The 20,910-nt window shown below is 36.1% G+C and overlaps 1 protein-coding gene across 3 annotated transcripts in view; it reads left to right on the top strand.

The window, feature by feature from the left end:
- Positions 1-20,910, top strand: part of LOC5564265 — a 203,874-nt gene that overhangs the window by 79,790 nt on the left and 103,174 nt on the right. For all 3 annotated transcript variants that reach the window (XM_021852402.1, XM_021852404.1, XM_021852399.1), the window contains exon 3: positions 9,058-9,125. The gene's annotated coding sequence lies outside the window, so the exon portion shown is untranslated. The remainder of the gene's footprint in view (positions 1-9,057; positions 9,126-20,910) is intronic.

Genomic DNA, 20,910 nt, shown 5'->3' with positions numbered 1-20,910 from the left:
GGAGATTCTGGCTTAGGTTTGGTTTAGAATCAGTTTGTTGGTTTTCCTGAACATCCTGTGTACAATCCATAAACTAAGCATCATTATTAGATCGAATGAAACCTGAAACTGGAACCACAAGATTAGATTGCCAAAAGATTTGCAAAACAACTTTTCTAACAATGCGAGGCTCTGTTTGCTTACTTTCTCTTCATTCAATAACTGGGCTATGTTAACCTCTCCTGTTTTTTGTATGCAACGCCAGCCAAGAACATTGTTCGAATATAGTGAAAAACTTCCCAATTCTTTATTATGGCTCTGTTTTAAACGAAAGAGTATCGCTCATTGTTGCATAGATCCTTTTAAAAAGTTACACGAGATTTGTTTGATAACTCAGTGTTTTATATTTGTTTGTACCATAATGTACAATAGTATAGTTAGAATATGGAAAATAAAATAGTTTAACTCCCTTCAATTGTTTTTGCAATCAAACTCTACATTTTTATATGTACAGTGGCCCAATTTCATATTCGTACAGGATACTGATTCCACATCAAGTTAGTAAAAAACTATTAAATGAAGTATTGAGCTACAAATACTTTATCCACATTGAAGGTAATAGGTGTCAATCACAAAATGTTTCCATTTACATTCATCTTTGGATTAATAGAAAAGTATTGGATTGATGTCTAAAATTCACCCAATTCCATATTCGTACACCTACCAAAATTCAAACGCACAACGTTCAAAACTAAATTTAGAAGCTCTATTTGATTACTGAAGTGCTTTATTATGATGTTCAGATGTAGTGAAATACATTTGGACAATTTATTAGTGGACATATATAAAATTTAGGTAAAATTATGAGAAATGCCAGTTTTCCAATGATTTTTGCAATAAAATGCAATAATTCGAACAATTACGTTTATTTTTGTCATTGGATCCAATCTATAGATTATACTCGTAAGCTCTGATAGAAATTTAGTTGAAATATATACACTTTACAGAAATCATAAACAGTTTTTATCCCTTTTGAGTTCAGAAAATTGTTGTGCCATAAGTTCAAAACTATTCTAAAATGATATTTTTAATCAATGTAAACCAAATTTTCATTCTAAACAACAGGTAAATGTTAATTTCGAATTTGTCTGTAAAAATAACTTTAACTACGAACTTCGTTTTACAATAAAGTACCCTAAACTACCTTGTACATACCTCCACATAATTGATGTCATCGTAATATTCTATTATCTTTGAAATAATATTTAAATTATATTCAAAATTGCACCCTATTTTGCAATTTATTGATTTTATAAGAAAAATACAAAATAACTTGAATGAGCAGAAAGCATTGATACACTATTTAATAGAATATATCCTGTTGTTTTCATCATTTTAAAAACACGTTTGTGTTGCGGTTATGGCAATAACATTTATTCTATAAATCTCTATAATAATGTTTGGTAGTAAAATGTAAATTAAAAATGATAATTACGCAATGTTTTGATAGGAACATTAACTATGGATTATGTATATACATTTAGGAGCCAAACATACAGAAATTGACTAAAATTTTTGGTTTTGGATTTGTTATAAATATTATATTACCTAAGATTCAAAAGCATAAGTTGTCGATATCCACTCTTAGCTACTCTAAAACTGATTATAATTTTTTGAAACTTGTGCAATATTCGCAATTATCATTCTTAAGGAAGTGATGATGAAAAAAATGCAATTTATTGTTCGACTTACAGAATATTTTAGCAAAAAACATGAGAAAACTGGTATTTTTCTTAAATTTACTTAAGTTTCAAATATATCCGTTTATAAATTTTCCAAATGTATTCTACTGCATCTGAACAACACAACGAAGAGCTTAAGTAGTCATCTAGTCCATTAAAAATTAGTTTTGAATGCTGTATATTTCTTTTTTGTTAGGTGTACGAATATGGAATTGGGTCAATTATAGACACAATCTCAATACTTTTCCATTATTCTAAAGATTTAAGCAAATGAATACAGTTTGTCATTGCCAAACAATAGATGACACCTATAACCTTCATTATTGATAAAGTATATCGAAGTCCATGCACCATTTAATAGTTTTATACCAACTTGATATGAAAACAGTGCCCCGTACGAAAATGAAATTGTGCCACTGTACGTATGCTACACTTGTTCATAAGACAAAGTTTGAATTTCTGTTTATAAGTGCAGGGCTGGTAGCGAGCTGAACAGATGAAGCGAATTCCAATGTAAAATGCTGAAGTTGGTGAGTCTGTTCCAGTTGCAGAACTTAATCTTCAATTATCTTTTTTTATTGGGATCCAATGACCATCAAGTATCTAAGGGAAAACAAACATTTTTCAGATATTCACATTCTTAGGTTTGTTACATTGAGGAAGTGTTGAAGTTTCAAAGTTTTGTGTAGATTTCCACACCTTATGCAACGTGACTTTTCTTTTGTCCTGACGGCATTTGCTTTCCCGGCGATTCATTCTTTTATTCCGATGATCCTAGAGGGATCAGTTCTGCTTAAACATCGTAGAATTAGAAATTTGTTCTTTTGATTAGTTATTTGTTTGTTTATTTTCTTGTTCCGATAACCCTGGAGCAGATAACCAGCTTAGCTTACTTTACATTAACAAAACCAAACTATTCGAAACAAAATAATCTATACAATAAATAAAACCAATGTCTTCACTTGTGATTGCCGGCATTCAAGAGATTTTTTTTTTTATCTTCATTAAGGAGACTTTCAGCCAGTGGCTGGTTCGTCTCCGCGGCATTCAAGAGATCAACCCTAAAAAAAACTTAAACAACAAATGCCCTCTGGCGAAGGGAAAGCTGGGTTTCCTAGATGAGCGAAACGTTGTTTTGAAAGGAAGTCAATGAAAATATTGAGTTGAAGAAAGATAGAGTCGAGTTCGAAAAACATATAGTAGGAAGGTTTGAAACCAAATTAGAAGGCGTAGAGAAGCGCTGATAATTGTAAGTGTGAAATACTGTTGTATTATTGAAAACCAATCATAAAGGTAATCTCGGTTCAAGCTGATAACCAAATTGTATGCGTTTAGATCTGCTTTAAAGAACGATGCATTCATTGTGGTTAAACCATCTCAACAATTTTGAAAATTTTTATAATATGACAAGGCATGTTTAATAATAAAAAATACCATATCTATTAAATTTGGGTTTCCCGATTTAGTGGAATATATCAAAACTCTTACAATTAAGGAATTGCACTTTTTAATTGATCAAATATACCTTAAAAATCCAGCAACTACGCCTAGATGTAGGCAGTTTCCTTTTGAATCAGCACGTTCATCTGAATTGAACGGTTTCTTGATCGAAAAACAAAGATTCTAAGTCTGTATGTTTTCCTGAACGAGTTATGTAGGTCATACTCAGGCTTCTTCCTTGCTCTTGATGTAGCCTCTTTCTCCTGCTTTTAACGATCAATTACACTGCGGAACACGTTTTTGTCTCCAGCACCAAAATACCGCTATTCACTTAATTAAGGGTAGCTGAATCCATTGCCGTTTTCAGAAATATCATAGCACGTCTAGTTTTTGAGATATCGACTGTTGAAAATGCAAAAAATGACTATTTCAGCCAACTTGCATGCAAGTTTACCAGCTTGTAAGGTAATATATTGGCTTAATTTGCCACAGAATTCAAACTTTATGTGTATAACAATACTTATCATTAAAGTTTGTAATAATTTCGATACGGAAAAGTTATTTTTTGATGGTTTAGAGAATTGTTGTATTTTGCCATATAGAAGAAACGAAGAATTTTGTATGGAGACAGCAAGCATGTTGAAAAAATCGATTTAATCGAAATTTAATCGCGCAATTTCAATCAAATTATGTCTGAAATGAAAGTTCAAGTTCTATTTTGCATGTTTGGTGGATTAGATTACAAAAAAGTTCGATAAATTGTACTTTAAATTTCATGTAAACATTAATAAAATCAGTGTTTTATACAACTTTGTCGACCTGTAGCTAAAAATTGTGACGTGCTGGAACATTTCTGATAATGGCACCAGATTCAGCAACCCCAAATCTACTAGAGACACATAATTTGATCCTTGAGACACGCAAAAATGTCATTTTTGTTACGCTGTGTTACCAAAGAGAAGCGATTTAATCAACACACAAACTGAGCATCCGTACTCTGCGGGATGTAGAGTTTACACGTTTTTGTTTGATTATTTCCATTCCCACAATTTTTTTGAAAAGAAAAGCTTATAACCATGATTTGACATTTAAACGCTAGAAAACATTGAATATCTGTGATGCAAACGATACGCTTAGCATCTTTGAGAATGATTGTAACTCGGTTATGAAGTGGTTGAATTCGCTCCAGTGTTCAATTTGCCCCCAGATTACGGTACTTAACTTCATCTGCTCAATTAATTGGAACCTCTCGCAACCTTCCATGCTCATTTGAAGATTTTTTTTTTAAAAAAAAAGCTTTTGCATTATGTAGGAATACATTTTATAAGTTGAGTTTTGGAAGTATTAGCGGAAATCGCCCAGTTTCGCAAGGATGAAGAAAAATATCCAAAATTTTTGCAATCTATTACAGATGACATACAAGCTTCGTCCTTTTGCGGAAAGGCTTATGTCATAACACCATAGATTTCTGACTGAGGGAACTGGTAAGTCAAAAGTAAAAACTTTGTACAATATTGGTTCCAGAATGCTGCCTTGAGGAACACTAGCTCATACAGCAAGTCTGTTAGACTAAGAGTTCTGATAATGAGAGTTCCTGAAGTGTACTGTACTGAAGTGAGTTCTGATAAAAATAGTTCCTGAAGTGTACGATTTGAAGGATGTATATGAATCATTCTGACCATGTACGACGGAAAATCAATGTTTTTGTCCAGATAAGGTGCTCTTTCTTTGTTATGATTACATGGACTGGGGAACATTTCAAAACAACGTTGAATAAACTTTCCGTCTTTTCGACGTATGTGAAAATTGTTTGGCTTTGGATGAGATGAACCCGACTATGAAGAAAAAATACCTTCTGTTCAAGATGTTTGAGAAGTCTTTTGTGATGTTTACGAGTTTCCGGTAAAATCCAGCGGAATTGGTAATACTGGAGAAAATTGAGACTATCTCTCTCCAGTCGCTCTTTATTAAAATCATGATCCATTGCACACAAGGATGGAAATCTAGTGATCATGACAAAATCCATGACGCCTCACTTATCCTTCGATCGTAGCAACAACGATTAATTTTTTGTCGTCAAGTTATCACAACAAACTGCGCTCCGCGAATTATGCAGCGTACTGCACGTGTGCTAGCGATTGACAGTTCGCGAATAAAAGTTTGATTATTTTGAGGATTTTTCCACTTTTACTTAATAATTTACCTCCATGTATTGCAATTTTAGAGATAACTTTCCGTTCTATGGTTGTACAGAAAGCTTCCACAGCAGTCACATTACTGATTTTCATAAAGCATCAAGCATAAAGCAGCTGCAATGATACCTTGGAAACCATGGAAACAGCGCTAATGATTATTGTTTTCTGATGTTTTTCAATGCATTGGACTCTACTAGCATACTTTGATTAGATGGTACAATGATTTAAGCCTGCGGTAACAGTGCATCGGATGCTTCATAGGGAATCGATGCCGGTTATGGACACTTTGCGTATTATGGACCCTCTACAGAAAAATTAATTAATTAGCTTGAAGCTTGAGCTTGAGCTTGATTGGCCGCCCGTGGATGCTACTCCAGTATCGCCAGATCAGCTGCACTTACACAAGGAACCAACCGAATGACTGCTTGGGACTAACAGACACCCTCAGTGTATAAGTGCTGGTGATCTTCTATTTTTAGGCTTTAATGGCGCCTGCCACGTCAGAATGCAGACCAATGTGGGGAAGGGGGAGGAAATAGTACTAGCCCACACATACCGAGGAGTCCAACTGCATTTACGCCAGTTCATGCGGAGTGTATGGATTGGTGGAAAGGCATGACAGAGAGGTTTGCTTTTGTGGTTAGCAGACTGTCTATGTATCAGGCTTAAGGAAAGGCATGCGCGTGGAAGAGTGGAAGCGTTAGGGAAACGATTTCTTGTTCGTCTCTGGTTCTAGCGTTTGCTATGAACGAATAGTTTGAGTGTGATAGATTTAGAATGAAAGACAGAAGCAAGTGAGAGATATACATCTACAAAGTACGAGGAAAGGGACGGGCCTGGGATTGAACCCATGACCTTCTGCTTATGAAGCAGAAGCGGTAGCCATCAGACCACCAACCCCGTCCTACAGAAAAATTAATGAATTAATACTCAAAGCAACCTTTTCCTATGAAAATCCACCGGGGAAACTTCGATTGCATTGTTAGCAGCGAGCCGGATTACATGGGAATCAAATGGAGGGTCCATAATAGGAAACGTCAAATGTGTAAACATTCCTATTATGGACCCCGGGAGGTTCCAGTTTTCGAAATGCATGTTTCGCTGGATAAATCGAATGATTTTGTATGTTTTATAGGCGTACTATGAAGTAAAAGTATTGAACTTGTTGTTAGACTCCACAAAACGTACATGCGTCTGAGAATGAATTTCAGCTATTAAGGGGTGGTACATTAATTACGTAAGGGGTTATAGGGGGAGGGAGGGTTTGAGATTTCTTACACGCCATATACATTATTTTTAATTTTCATACAAAAAATCTTACCATGGGGGAAGTGTTGGTCAAAAAACCGCCAAAATTGTCTTACGAAATCAATGAACCGCCCCTAAGGGGTCCATTACTTTACCATTGAAACCCTATATCCGCTCTACGCAAGCGTATTGAGGTGTTGAAATCATGCTGCTGCGAGAGTAACGACCCTCTTAGATTATTCCAATAGGGCAAACGCTCCCTTAGTGGAGGTAGCTCCAATAGTGGAGGTAGTGTGTTTTGGCATGTTTCGCGCTAATAAATGATTATGTGATATTTTTGTATTATGCACGATGCGAAAATGACACAAGTAATCGAATAATATTCATGAAATTTAACCGTAAAACTGTTTAAAACAATTATTTTGCTTAATTTTTTTGCTCCTTTGCACCTATAGTGGTGCATCAGTACCCATAGTGGAGGGTCCCATAAGAAATCAATGGTTTGCGCCACTAAAGGAACCATCCTTAAAATATACCTCCACTAAAGGAACAGTGTTCCTATTATTGGTGCAAGGCTTTTTGCAGGGAAATTTCAAATGAATTGTGATTTTTATACATTTGAATGATAGAAGGATTTGATATCTATCGAATGATACGTTAAAATCATATATTTCATGATCTTAACACCGTGTTTTAGCAGTTTTCCCTTAGGTGCACCACTAATGGTACACTTGCCCTACTGTGTTGTTGATCACTAGAGACGATTTTTTTCCATCCTTGGTTGCACATGATGAGAGTCTGTTTATCGTTTTCTGCTACAACTCTGATTAGATCAGGGGGATCACCGTGCATGATAAAACTCATCTAAGCAAGCTCCAAACCTGGGCGCACTATTGCTATAAAATTTTCGGGGATTATTTATCATGCCAATAAAGTAAAACTCCTATTCCCAATGGCAAATAAATAAACAATAAAAATGGGTTTTATCATCGCTCTCTCTTTGGGGCCCTCTATCGCTGCTGCTGTTCATCAGGCTTTTTCCACCTTGCGAAAAATTGGCTACCATGGACCGATACAGATGCGATGTTTCTCTTCAATGCAAGCGATCGTGCTTCGAAATCAATTGAGAACGAATTCCGCAATACCTGTTCTTGGATAACCTCATATAAGTGTTAAACGAACTTTAAATTTAACAAACCACAAGGGGTATTCACTTAAAACTGCGTAAAGTATTAATCTGCGAATCTTTAGCAAAGAAATATTCCAAGTGAAATATTCCTCTTCTGCGTCTATGAGATGTCAAATGTTAGATCATTAATCTAGTTATCCGATGTAAACGTCAGCTATACATTTCATAGTTGTTTATCGAGCTCGAAAGAAATTGTGTTGTACGTTTTTTTTCAGGTTTAGTTTCGCAATTTAGTTACAACAGGTTACAACCACTTATCTGCACGCATATTCTATGGTACATTTTCAGATCAATTTTTCAAACTTGTGGGTAAACGGCCAAGTCAACTAACGGTTCCACAGAGCGCTCACAGCTGAACCCAGATTATTCGGAACCATCACTTGTGCAATCTGTAGCAAATAGACAGCCTAGTGTTAATTATTTATAGTATAACTAACATCAAATAAAATGTGAGTCAAATCGGAAACCTACTAGAGGAAGAATACCTCAAATGGAAAGTTACTGCATATACATACTGTAACACGGTGTACTATATTGAGAAAGTGATATATTCCGATGAAATGATGAATTGTTTCATTGGCTTTTTACACAATATCATGACATGTTTAAGATAACGAGTTAAGCAGGACTTACACACCAGTTTACGCTGTTAAGTTAATACCCCTACAGTTTTTTTTTATCATGCGTAATTTTCAATTACAATATGAAAGATCTTTCATAAATCTGAAGACCCACTTGATTTCTGATATGTTAACTTGCTTTTTGTATGCTTAATAATTTGTTTGATAGGTCGAAGCGCCCTTAAGTTTCAGTGTACCCTTACTTCAATAGTTGAAAAGGCAAATGATTATAAACAGATTTTCATGTTGACCTATTTTGTAAAACCATTTATCTAATAAACCTCCAACGTCAAAAGACAACCCCATCTCGCTAAGAAATATTGCCGATCAATGCTGTAATCACCCAGGCAAATTCCGCTCATGCCGATAAGGCTTCGATTCGATTGGTAAGTAATTACCTAAAGATGAAACCATCAGACCCCCATTGTGATCAGAGACCCGCACACCTGAACTGGAAACAGGTTTCTCCAGTTGCGTTGTCGCTGTCGTAAATTTTTGTGAGCCCCTTAATGTTTTTTGGAATTCGGTTTCGACCGAAATCGATCGTTTTTGCGTGATCGCCATACTGAGCTTTGTTATTTAACTTTATTTTTTTTATTTCCCCCACTGAATTACTAAATTTCGTTTGTTTGTTTTCATTACAGATTACCACGTTCCCAATCGGATGTCTTCCCTACCGTATCAACGCTGGTGAATTGAATTAACTGATAAGGTAAGTGAGTCACCACCAGTCAGGTATGATCTCATTCGAGAGAGGATGTCCTCGAGCCGAGTCAAAGATGCATGTCGCGTCAAAGGCATTTTGTCAAGCATTCTTCTTCCAGTCCAGTGCTTGCAGAAGTTTCGTTGAATGCAATGGCGATACTACGAAGACGACGACAATGAAATCATCAACATTTCATCTCAGCTCATCTGCATTTTCCTGGAATTTGCTTATTTGCACCGCGGATATATATAGTCGAACTCATTTCGATTTCACTCGAGGACGGGTTACTCCTCTACCTTTATGGGTTTCGTTTGTGCAAGCACTTAAGAGGGGGTAGGGTTACTATATTTACTTGGATCAAAAAGAGTATTTTCTTGAAATTCAATAAAATACTTTACAAAACCAAGTTACCATAAGCACTCATAACAAGCCCCAAATCAGCATCAGAAATGCATATGAGCATTAAAACAGTATACAAAATTACAAAACATTCATTTTTATATGCCACGTTCAAAGTGGAAAAAACAGATTATCTCTAATACTGATTTCTAAACCGCCAAGCACACTTGTTGAGAGTTAACAAAAGAGGATAGTACAAGATTTTTAAGGACAAAAAAAGTAAGTGTTATCTTAAAAGAGTACAGATGGTAACTCTAAGAGCGGATACTTTTTTTTTGCTGTTTCGCATCGATGGATGACCGTGATGATATTCCGGATTATTGTTTTGTCTCGCCTCTCGGTGTGTTTGCCCATCCAGAATTCCAGTCACGTGAGAATTCTTGGGGAACGAACAAACACATCAAGGTTATGATGGGAGCTTGGTCGCAGAATGGGAATTATATGTGGGTCTTGTTCTTCAGAAAGAACCACACCCAGCTGGGGATCTTCTCGGAAGATTCCCCTGACGGGTATTAATGTCCATGCGGTGGAGCATTCTTTTGGGGTATTTTGCTGGGCGCGGAATGCATCCACAATACTGGGCCCATGGAGGTGGCGTTGATTAATTAGGGTTTTCCGTGAGGTCTATAATTCTGATGGGGATGATGGTTGCGCAGTTGGGTTCTGGTCTGGACTATGTACGGAAAACAGCACGGGGTTATGTAACGGCTTTTACTTTTATTTCGAGGGTTTTTGGACTTCTGAATGTTTGAATAATGTTCTAAATGAACGACTTAGATTCGAAAAAGATATCATGTAGAGAAACTGATCTCCAGTACCCAAGTAACCACCCTAGCTTCAAATGATTATACATAAATATGTTCCTTAGGCAATTCAATATAATGCTCTCTTGATGAATTATTAAAGAGATCGTTAACATTCATGTTAAGTCGAGAAACTTTTCAAAGGAAATTATAAAAAAATAAAGTGGAAGAAAGTCAAAAGAAATCTGTACTTTTTTGAGGTAGGTCTTAATCTCTGAAGATTCTTATAAAGGAATTCGTGCAAAAATCTTTGAAAAACTTCAAGGTACCGTAAATTCGGGTGAAATTGATCAGTAGGGTGAAATTGATCACTGTGTCACACGATTTTATTTCCCTCTAATAGAGCACAGAAATCAATGCAACCTATGTAAATGAACGTTGTTTGTCTTAACTATTTTCGAATTGCATGTTGTGAAGCTTTTTGTGTTGAGGAATATATATTTCTATGAAAATAATTGAAAATTCCATAATCATGTTCTGTGTGGTATTAGCAGACATTAATACTTAAAGTTATAGTTTAAAATAAGGACTTGGACATGGTGTCAACCTGAAAATTTGTAAGGATGCTTGGAATATATCCCAAAAACGAATTTTATCATTAAAATTCGTACCAATTTGTTCGTTTTCTTGTAATAATTGAATTTTTTATTGATATCAGAAGATTCCTTCAGAAATTGCCTACTTTTAGGTGTTTTCTGCGGTATTGTTGGAAATTAATTGTTTATTATTTCCATAAATTTTGCATTGTAAAGAATTTGGCAAGCATATTTGTATTCAGAAGGCTCAAATTAAATAAGTAAAGTTGTTTTCAAAACTAACAATAATGGTTTTGACAGGTGATCAATTTCACCCCGAAATGGAATTCCTTGATTTTTTTATTTTAGAGACAATTTTCAGCACTAAAATCACAACTGTATGAATATTTGAGTATATAAATCAATGAGGCTCACTGTCGTACTTGTTTTCCTGCATTAATTTGTTTGAAATTGGCAACATCATAGAAAACAGACATGGAAAACAGTGAAAAGTGATCAATTTTCCCCGAAATTACGGTAAATCCAAGGAGGAATGTCCATAGGATTTTCTTGAGAAATTATGCATTAAAAATACTTTTGGACGAATACATGCAAGAATTGTTCATGTAATCCCTAGAGGGTTTTCCTTAGTAATTCCCAGAGAGACTTTAGGAGGGAATGCTGAAGGTAGCACTCGAGAAGTCATTGGAAAGATCTTTGGCACCCTGTAGGGACATTTGAAGGAATTTGATTATCAGTAGAACAATCTCTGGAGGTATTCTTAGAAAAAAGGAAGGGTTTCTGGATGAATCGCTGATGAAATAGCTGGAAAATATTCTATTGGAATTCCAAACGATTGTGAAAACATTTGGAAACATTGGAGAATTCCTAAAAGAATCACAGGGGCAACGTTGCAAAAATCTCAAGTTTTCATTTCTTATGCTTGAGATTTATCACGCTAGAGTTGTATTTCACGTAACTAAACACACAAAACATCATGCATGAGTTGGTTCATCCGTTTGACTCATTGACATGTGATTCCATAGTTTTTTTTTCAAGCAAAGCACCTATTCTTTGTTATCCTGCTAGAACAATTACAAACCTTCCTAATGTAAACAATAACATTTGGTTTTGACAAATTTCCGATTGGTTTTATGCAGTGTTGTGAAAAACTCAATTTCTCACAACTCACGCTTGAGATTTTTCATGCGTGAGTTGTCAATCATGCAACTCAGCAGTCAAAAAATCATGGTTGAGTTGGCTCACCTTTTTGACTCATTGTCTTGTATTTCCATAGTTTACTCCCACACGGCAATAATTTCCTGTTAGTCTGGTAAAATTATGTTAATCCTTTTTAACGTAAACAACAACATTCGAGTTTCACGAGTTTTTGCCGGGTTTTGCGACTGAATCATTTTTTACGGTTTGAGTTGATTGAGTTGATTTTGCATCAAAATCTCAAGCGTGAGATTTGCAAAGCAGATCTTTAATGAGTTTGCTCTCACGGGAGAGCGCATTGATTGAGATTTTGAGTGTGAGTCTATCAACACTGGTTTTATGATTAAATTATTTTTGAAAGGCATGAGCGTGACTAGGCGGAGTAAATAGTGTGTGGTCTTTCGATTCCGTTGCATGCTCCTGCAGTGTTGATAGACTCACACTCAAATCTCGATCAATACGCTCTCCCGTGAGAGCAAACTCATTAGAGATCTGCTTCGCAAATCTCACGCTTGAGATTTTGACGCAAAATCACTCAATCCTGATTCAGTCGCAAAACCCGTCAAAAACTCGTGTAACCCGAATGTTGTTGTCTACGTTAGAAAGCATTACTATAATTTTACCAGACTAACAGGAAATTATTGCCGTGTATGAGTAAACTGTGGAAATACGAGGCAATGAGTCAAAAAGGTGAGCCAACCATGAATTTTTGACAACTCACGCATGAAAAATCACAAGCGTGAGTTATGAGAAATTGAGTTTTTCACAACACTGTGCTCCTGTAAGGTAGGCGATGGAATCAAGGCCAATCGTGTCTAGTTCACGTGGTGCGAGTGCGAATAGATATTTATGTTCGTTAGAATATGGTGGAATGTGCCTTTGGAGCCGGCATTCTGATAATATATTTTTATCCTGGCAACGTTACGTTTATGTAATTTTTAAGCAAACTACGGATGGTTCATCACTAGAAGTTTCTACATAAGCACTTATATATGTCTCATATATCTTTAATATACACATACCTTTTATTCGTCATTACTAAGAATAACCTTTGGATAGCTCGATATCATGAATATCGACGTACTTTTTCAGATTTCTACCAGTCTAACTTTATATTTTTACCATTAGATATAAATTTAAATCTAGTTTTAAGTAAGAGTTGTATATTTCATACTTACCTATGGATCGCATCACCAACCAAAGGGAACTCCCAGATTCGGTGATTGTTTAGATGCAGAGGTGTTCTAGGTCTCTAGACGCAACAATTACACACAAATATTCCTTCCAAATCCCAACTGACTGTATGAACTTGGCCGACATTGTTATTGATCAATTATATGAGAGCTGCTAAAATGTGCATTTTCGAGAGAAAGCGGAGAGTCCCATCCCTTATTCATTTGGCTCGAAGTGCAATTTTGATCAGTTCCGATCAATCACGGAGTAGCAAACATTGACATGTACAGTCAGCCTTTGCTATGCTATGCTATGCTTGAAAGGCATGAGCGTGAGTAAAAGATTTTGCATCAAAATCTCAAGGGTGAGTTTTGTGAAGCGGATCTCAAATGAGTTTACTCTCGCGGGAGAACTCAATGATTGATATTTGAGTGTGAGTCTACCTGTACTGCTAAGAGTTTTTTTTAAAATGAAATTGCTGATATTTTTTATGCATAGGAGTGTATCCAAGTGAATTCTCTCATGGAATCCCTTGAAGAATTCTTACGGGAATTTTGAAGAAGTAAATAAAAAATTTGAAAAAATCTCCTATTGAATTCATGATGAAATCATTAGATGTATTTTCGATAAGAAAATCTCACTCGAGTAATCACTAGATATAGTTCTGCTTAATGTGCTGGAAGAATTCTTAAAGGAACCCCTGAAGGACCTTGGAGCTATAAATACTGAAAAAAAATCGTAAAATAAAACTTAGGGAATGTCTGAAATAGTCAGACGTATTTTTTGGATTAATTACTCAAGAAAGTTGCTGTTGAATTCCCTAGAGGAATCTCTAGAGCAATTACTCGAGAAGTTCAGGAGAAATTTGTGAAAGAAAATCTAAAACGCATTGAAGGTATCTTTCAATGACTTTATGGAAACTCTAAGGCAAAAAATCGTGAAGATTTTTTTTTTGGAAAAAAAATTGCGTCAAATAGTGGTGAATTAAAGTATCTTGAAATGTTTCATATTCACCACTCACATCGTCATGAGAACTTAGCGATAACAGCGCCACCACGGTGTTGCTACTTGTGTTGCCATTTAAAATGACCGTTAATTGTCTTACACAGTTTTTTAATCGGACTTGAACGTATGTTATCTGTGGTATTATCAATTTTCTAGTATGGAACAAATGTCAGTTCTCTTTTATCCCGCACTGCAGTATTTTGATATGAGGGCAGAATAACTGAGAATTAAAATATAAATCATTATACACACTTCCATTTTTATTGTTAGTAGCTGTAAAAACAGAAATAATTATTTAATCATACTAGCATTGAGCCGACTATTACAATTCAATGACGCTGCCATTACTCCAAAAGCTTTTGCTGGAAGCTTTTGTATTAGTTTCGTGTGGTTTATGGACAAAAGGTTGAAAGACAAAACGTTGAAGGAACAAAAGGTTGAAAGACATAAGGTCGAAAGGACAAAAGGTCAAAAATGATTTGCTTGGTGGGAATTTTTTCCTTCTTTGATAATAGATTTTCGACTTTTTGTCCCTAATTTTTTGTTCATCTCTATGAACGTATTATAGGCCCTAATTCCAATAACTAAGAAAAATATTCAAATATGAAAGAACAGACTATGATCAAAAGAAGACAAAATCTCTTATAAAAATTTAAGCTAGTGTATTGCAAATAATTGTTATATCAGTGTAACTATAAAGAACTGCCGATGATTTAAAGAAGGTAAAATTCGCAATTAAAATATAAGCTTAATTATTGCCAATAGAAATGAAATTAGTACAAGTTGAAAAAATAGCCTACGTTAAATAGAAGGAAAAATTTTATTTGAGATTATCAAAAACATTTTAAACCCTAGCCCAAAGATGAACCAACCATGAGCTTAGAGTCTTGACGCGAGTTCACAACATCGTCCTGAATGTTCGAATAGTTTTTATCATTCACTTGGAGCACTTATACTTAATAGAAACATGATGTCCCGCCACATAATAAAACTCAACAAATTTACTAGCACATCAGTTATTGGGCCACACTTATGAATCCTACACATCAGAGCTAAAAAAATTTTTTTTTTTGTTCGTTATTCGGTCAAACGGCATTCGGTGCACTAACGGCACCAATGCTCTACATAATTTCACGTATACGGAAGCGATAATTGCGAATCGTCACTCGACTCTCCACAACTCGATATTCTATAACTCGATGGATTTTTCGATTCCTTCAATGTTCCACTCACCATGCTCTCCATAATTCGATACTTCTATAACTCGATTTCTCCACTAGTCGATGTCTCGCGAGATGTAAATTTCTCTCCATAACTCGATATCAATTTTAAAATCATTCTTATTTGAGGAAACTTGGTTTAATTCTTGTTTGGAGGAAAACACAAGTTGAAATATAAGTTGAAAAACATGAAAATAATAAAAAATATTGTCAGTAAAATAAACGTGTTAAAATTAGTTATTTTTACAACAAGTTGCAAAATGATGATTTTTTCAGCACGGGTTGTATATTTATCCAACGAAGCTCGCCGAGTGTATTTTTCAATCACGTAGGCTGCGACATAGTAGTATCTACGAATGTCACAAATTTTCTCGTTCACATCATACAGACCCTATTCCCTATTGGAGGACAGAACAGGTGCATACAGTAACGGGTTCTGCTGCCACCTCTACGAATGCTGGACGATCCGTTCTCAAACAAGTATTGTCAGAACGATCTGAAAATACAGTTCACCTAAAATTGTTTTTTCTCGGTATCCATGCAAGATACCCTGTTTTGAAAGTAGGGCGTATTAGAGCGCATCCGGATGCGAATCAAATGTACCACTTCCGAAGTTAGGTATTTCACATAGATTCTGAGAAGAATCTACCTTCGGCGAGAAACTTATTCTAACTTTTTATCGCGTCGACAATATCACCAGTCTTGTATCTGTATCGAACATCACATATAAAATCAGATGCTACGACAGAATAGACTGGGATATTTGGCTGACGCATCCCAAACAATACTGAAAAGTGCTACTTTTCAGCACCGAAACAGTGCTGAAAAGTAGCACTTTTCAGCATTGTTTTTGGTAGGCCATTATGTAGAGCATTTTATCAATGAAAAGTTGATTGATTTGCAACGGAATCGCAAAAAATAGTTTTTTTTTAAACTATCAAGAAAATAATATACCTTTCTTACAGAAGTAATCATATATGTATTGGAAAAACATTTTTTTCCTTCGATTTTGTGATTTTTTGTGTCAATATATTCTATAACTCGATGATTCTATAAGACGATGGTTCATTGAATATCGAGTCATGGAGAGTTGACTGTACTTGATTTGTAATAATTGGTTCAATTTTATTATGATCAGTGAATTATTTCTGTTTTACAGTTTCTTACAATAAAAATAGATGTGATTATAATACTGTTTTAATATCCTTTTTTACTTTATTTTAAAACGTTACGATGCAGGATAACAAAGAACGGACGTTTTGTACATACCTACATGGAAGTTGATTTTACCTAAAATGCGGTGTGGTCATCTTTCACAAAAATTTATTTCGATTCTGTTCTGTGAACTATACTACAAAAAGTACAAGTTCTCAATAAAGAAAAAAAAAATCGACAGGATGTGATTCCTGGCCCATAGACGGTAACCTACGTCTGCCACGTAAATGTTTCAAGGATGTTCATGGACCAATATCGAATTATTTTCAGAGCAGAGTAGTATAGAATAAGTTTCAACTAGCTCCAAAATGCCTTCAGGATAGAAACCAACAAATCATACTACATATATCACTCAAACGTGCCATTCTCCATCATTCAGTTTTACTACCAAAACGCGCACCAATCAAAAGGATCGGGGAGTGTTCAGCTTGTGATCACATTGGCCGATATCTACTACCGTGGTATGGCAAGGAAAAATTTCGTTACAATTTGTGATTGCCATCGCGATCTCCACAAGGTGCGCTGACTCACCTCAGCAGTGTCCACCACTGCCCGGTACGGGTTCGGGGTACCGTTAAACGGGGTATATTTGATTACCAGCACTTTGATAGTACGGGACATCCTCCTTCACAGCACTAAACGAAAAAAAAATCTAGCAAACTGTTTAGCTAGCTGGCGTACTAGCGATAAGTCACATAAAATTTGAATTCTAACGTTGTGTGTCGATGACGGCCTGGTTTCAGCTGCTCAAAAAATCAAATGTTCCTCCATAATACTATCAAAGTTACCACGTTTTACGGTACACAAAGTGAGCCGAAAGCGCTGAACTTGAATTTGGAGCGCAACGAGCAGAGTGTCATTGAAGACCCCTAGAGGGTACTAACCCACTCCTTGTTGTGTCAGACTGTGAACACGGCGGTGAGTCAAACCGTATTCGAAGCCATCTATTCCCACACGTATGATGTGCTATGGCTAACCAAGTCAGGTTGGTAGCTAAATGTCACCACGAACTCGGATGCAGTCTACATACAACTCGGAATGCTGATTGACGTTGGATCCACTTTGAGCGTTGTCGGAGTCGTCGACTGAAGAGTGTGACAAGTTCGTCCCACACTCTGTACGAGGTTGTGATTGCAATGGAATGTCACCAACTTCACACCATTCGGCTGCCATTCACCCACAATGGCATGGACTGTGGCGACCCAAGGTATCGGTAACGATCGTCAAAATCATACAACGATAAAATTAATCAATATTCCGGTAAGGCATTTGCTTGGTGTCAAGAAGTTGTCATTGGACACCCTCGTGGGATCAAATTCGATTTTGAAAACATGTTTTCTAAATCGAATTTGATTCGTATTCAATTCCTCTGAGCAGAATCTCAATAAAAATAATCAAAAAAGTTGGTTTGAGTATTGTTCTTTATTATTCCGCCCTAATTGCTTTTGACAGATAGAAAAAAAGGGTAGAAGAAGGGTTGGTTTCTAATATAAATACGATGAATTTGTATAGTTCTATCGCACAACATCAAAAATAGGGATGCAATCTAAAGCAGCGCGCTGCAGCGAAACGAATTCAAAGCAAAACAAATATTTTAAATATGGTATTAACTCGAAATTGTCAAAAATGTCAATTGGGACAATGTTGCCTATCGTACTATCCATTTTTTTACTGTTGTAGTTTTTTCTGGAGCTGTAGATTATACCATTAAAGTCGTTCTTTGGCTCACCTTACACGTAATATAAAAAATGCACTTGCAATGCAATTGCATGCAATACTTCATATTTGGTAGTTTCTCCAAAACCGATTGGAAATAATCAAATCATAACAGCCAACAATAAAATCTAGATCAACAGGAAAACAGCTCGGATTATATTCTTTTGTGTACCAAACGTTGCTGCGGTAAAATGCTTGCCAAACGCCATTCTTCCGCACTTGTGGGAGATAAATTTGATTTCTATTTCCCTGAATAGTAGCATCAGTAGCAGCAACACCACCACCAGCGAGTCCAATAGTTACTCGATTCGGTTGGAATTGTAGCAACGGATCTAGCACAACCACTGCGCTGCAATAGCTGCCGTTGAATTAATGAACCGCCAAGTCACACCTTTTTAATCTTCGGTGGAATTTATTCGCTCTCGCAAATCAAGTTTAAGCTCTTTTCGTAGCTCTTTTTTGTCCGATAAACCAGAGCAATCTACGAAGGCAATTATGCTCTCCCTGGTACTGCAACCTAGGGCCACTTTCGAGATCACCACCATTTACATCTTAATTACGCCCAGCAACGTGGTGCGATTTTGGTGCGAAACGAAATTGTTGCTGGAAATTGGGCCTCCGTCAAGCCAAATTGCAACTTGGTGAACCTATCAGGTCTATCTAATGCAGTGGTGCTTATCGTGTGGCCTGCGGAACACTTATTTTTGGAATCAATTTTTATGAATATTTCAAATTATTTGGTTTAACCATAAATTTGAAATAAGCAACAATTGATAATCGTTCTATTAAGACAAGCATTCTTCCTATAAATTCATCGGGATTTAATTTACAATTAGGAACTTTTAGAAAAATGACTTACTGAAATTAAAAATTCCTAATAAACATACAGTTATTTGAAAAAAAAAATCCTTAGAAACCACAATTTTAAGCAATTTCATTTGCATATTGAAAAAATTGTGAATAATTAAGAATTTCAAAATTTAGTTTTTTGTTAGAAATAATTAGTTCTGCAGTAGTTTTTCTATATCAAAGTCAGACGAATATGATTTATCGCACAATCTTTTGAATTTCTACAGCTTTCGTGATTTGGCTCGAAATATGTTGCAGCTTGAGCACCACTGATATAATGTGTACTCATCGAGTGAGGGACTGAGGAAAACCCCTCCGCACAACAAGTGTGTGAACTGCGTGTAATCAAGTTGATACCCCAACCGATGTGGATGGTGGAAGTTGTTTTACAAACAATACCATTTGAGGTAAATCAATTTCCTAATGGATTTGGGAACCAGGTGAGCGTGTTTCGGGGTTATAAGTCGGCTGATCTTTTTTATTTATGCAAAGAGCGTCTGAGCTGGTGGGTATTTCCCGAGGTTAGAATTTGTTTTGACATCCGAGGTGGGCTGCTTATATATTTGGTGTTACGAAGATCATAATGTATTTCCTCAAAGATCTGAGGGGTTTTCGAGAGATCATTAACGGAATATTAACAATCTCCTTGATTATAATTCTGTAATAGTAATCAAAAATTATTCAAGAGTCGACAAAGAAACCAGGTTGCAGAAACACCATGGTGAAACATGGTGCACAAGAACAAAATTTTTAGAAATTTTAGGATTCTTTTTTTTCATGTTCTGAGGATTTTGAGATATTTCCACATAATTTGAGCGCGATTTGATAAACACTATAAGCGATTCATACCTTTTTGAGTCATAAAACAGTATATAATCTGGGGTGGCGAATACTGATACTATTTTTTTGTTATAGTAGGGTACAAAAAAGCTACAAAGCCTGGCCTTTTGTGTGTTGGCACGGTGTGGGACTCACGTTAGGCGTGCTTATGGTGATTATAGAACGAATCCACACCTCAAATTTTCGAGTGCACAAGACTTGAGAACCGAACAGCGCTCCGCGTTGAAAATTTATCCCATTGGTCACCACCAGCAAGCCAGCAATTTGATTGGTTTTCAACGCGAACTGTTGTCAGATTCTCCAGTCTTGTCACAAGTGTTGCTCAGACTCATTTCCCCGAAAATAACATTTTCCGAACTACGAAGCCACGAACTACTACAACCATGCTCTATCCTCCTAAGATAGAAAAGCAGATGGTTAAGCTTGAGTACTGCACACAAAATCGATCAATTTTGATCCCAGAGAGCCACAATTCAAGTTTCGGTGAAATGAAATGAGTGAGTGAGTGAGTGCGAATCATTTCACCGAAACTTGAATTGCGGCCCACCGAGATCGAAACTGTCGGATCCCATGTGCAACACTCAAGCCCAACCATCTCCCCCTCCATCTCAGGAATACAACGCACAGTTATAACAGTTCATGGCTTCACAATTCGAATTTCGGGGAAATGAGTCTGGTCAACACTGGTCTTGTGCACTTGAAAATTCAAAGTTTGGATTCGTTTTACAATCATCTTAACCCATATCCGCCCAGCGTCCTAAAAATAGGACAGAAGCCCCGAACGCCCAGCGTCCTATAAATAGGACAGTACTTGTAGTGCAAATATCTTGAAAATAAA

Source organism: Aedes aegypti, chromosome 3, assembly GCF_002204515.2.
Source record: "Aedes aegypti strain LVP_AGWG chromosome 3, AaegL5.0 Primary Assembly, whole genome shotgun sequence".
NCBI classification, from domain to species: Eukaryota; Metazoa; Arthropoda; class Insecta; order Diptera; family Culicidae; genus Aedes; species Aedes aegypti.
Note: the sequence above shows the minus strand (reverse complement) of the source record. Positions and strands in the feature narration are given on the sequence as shown.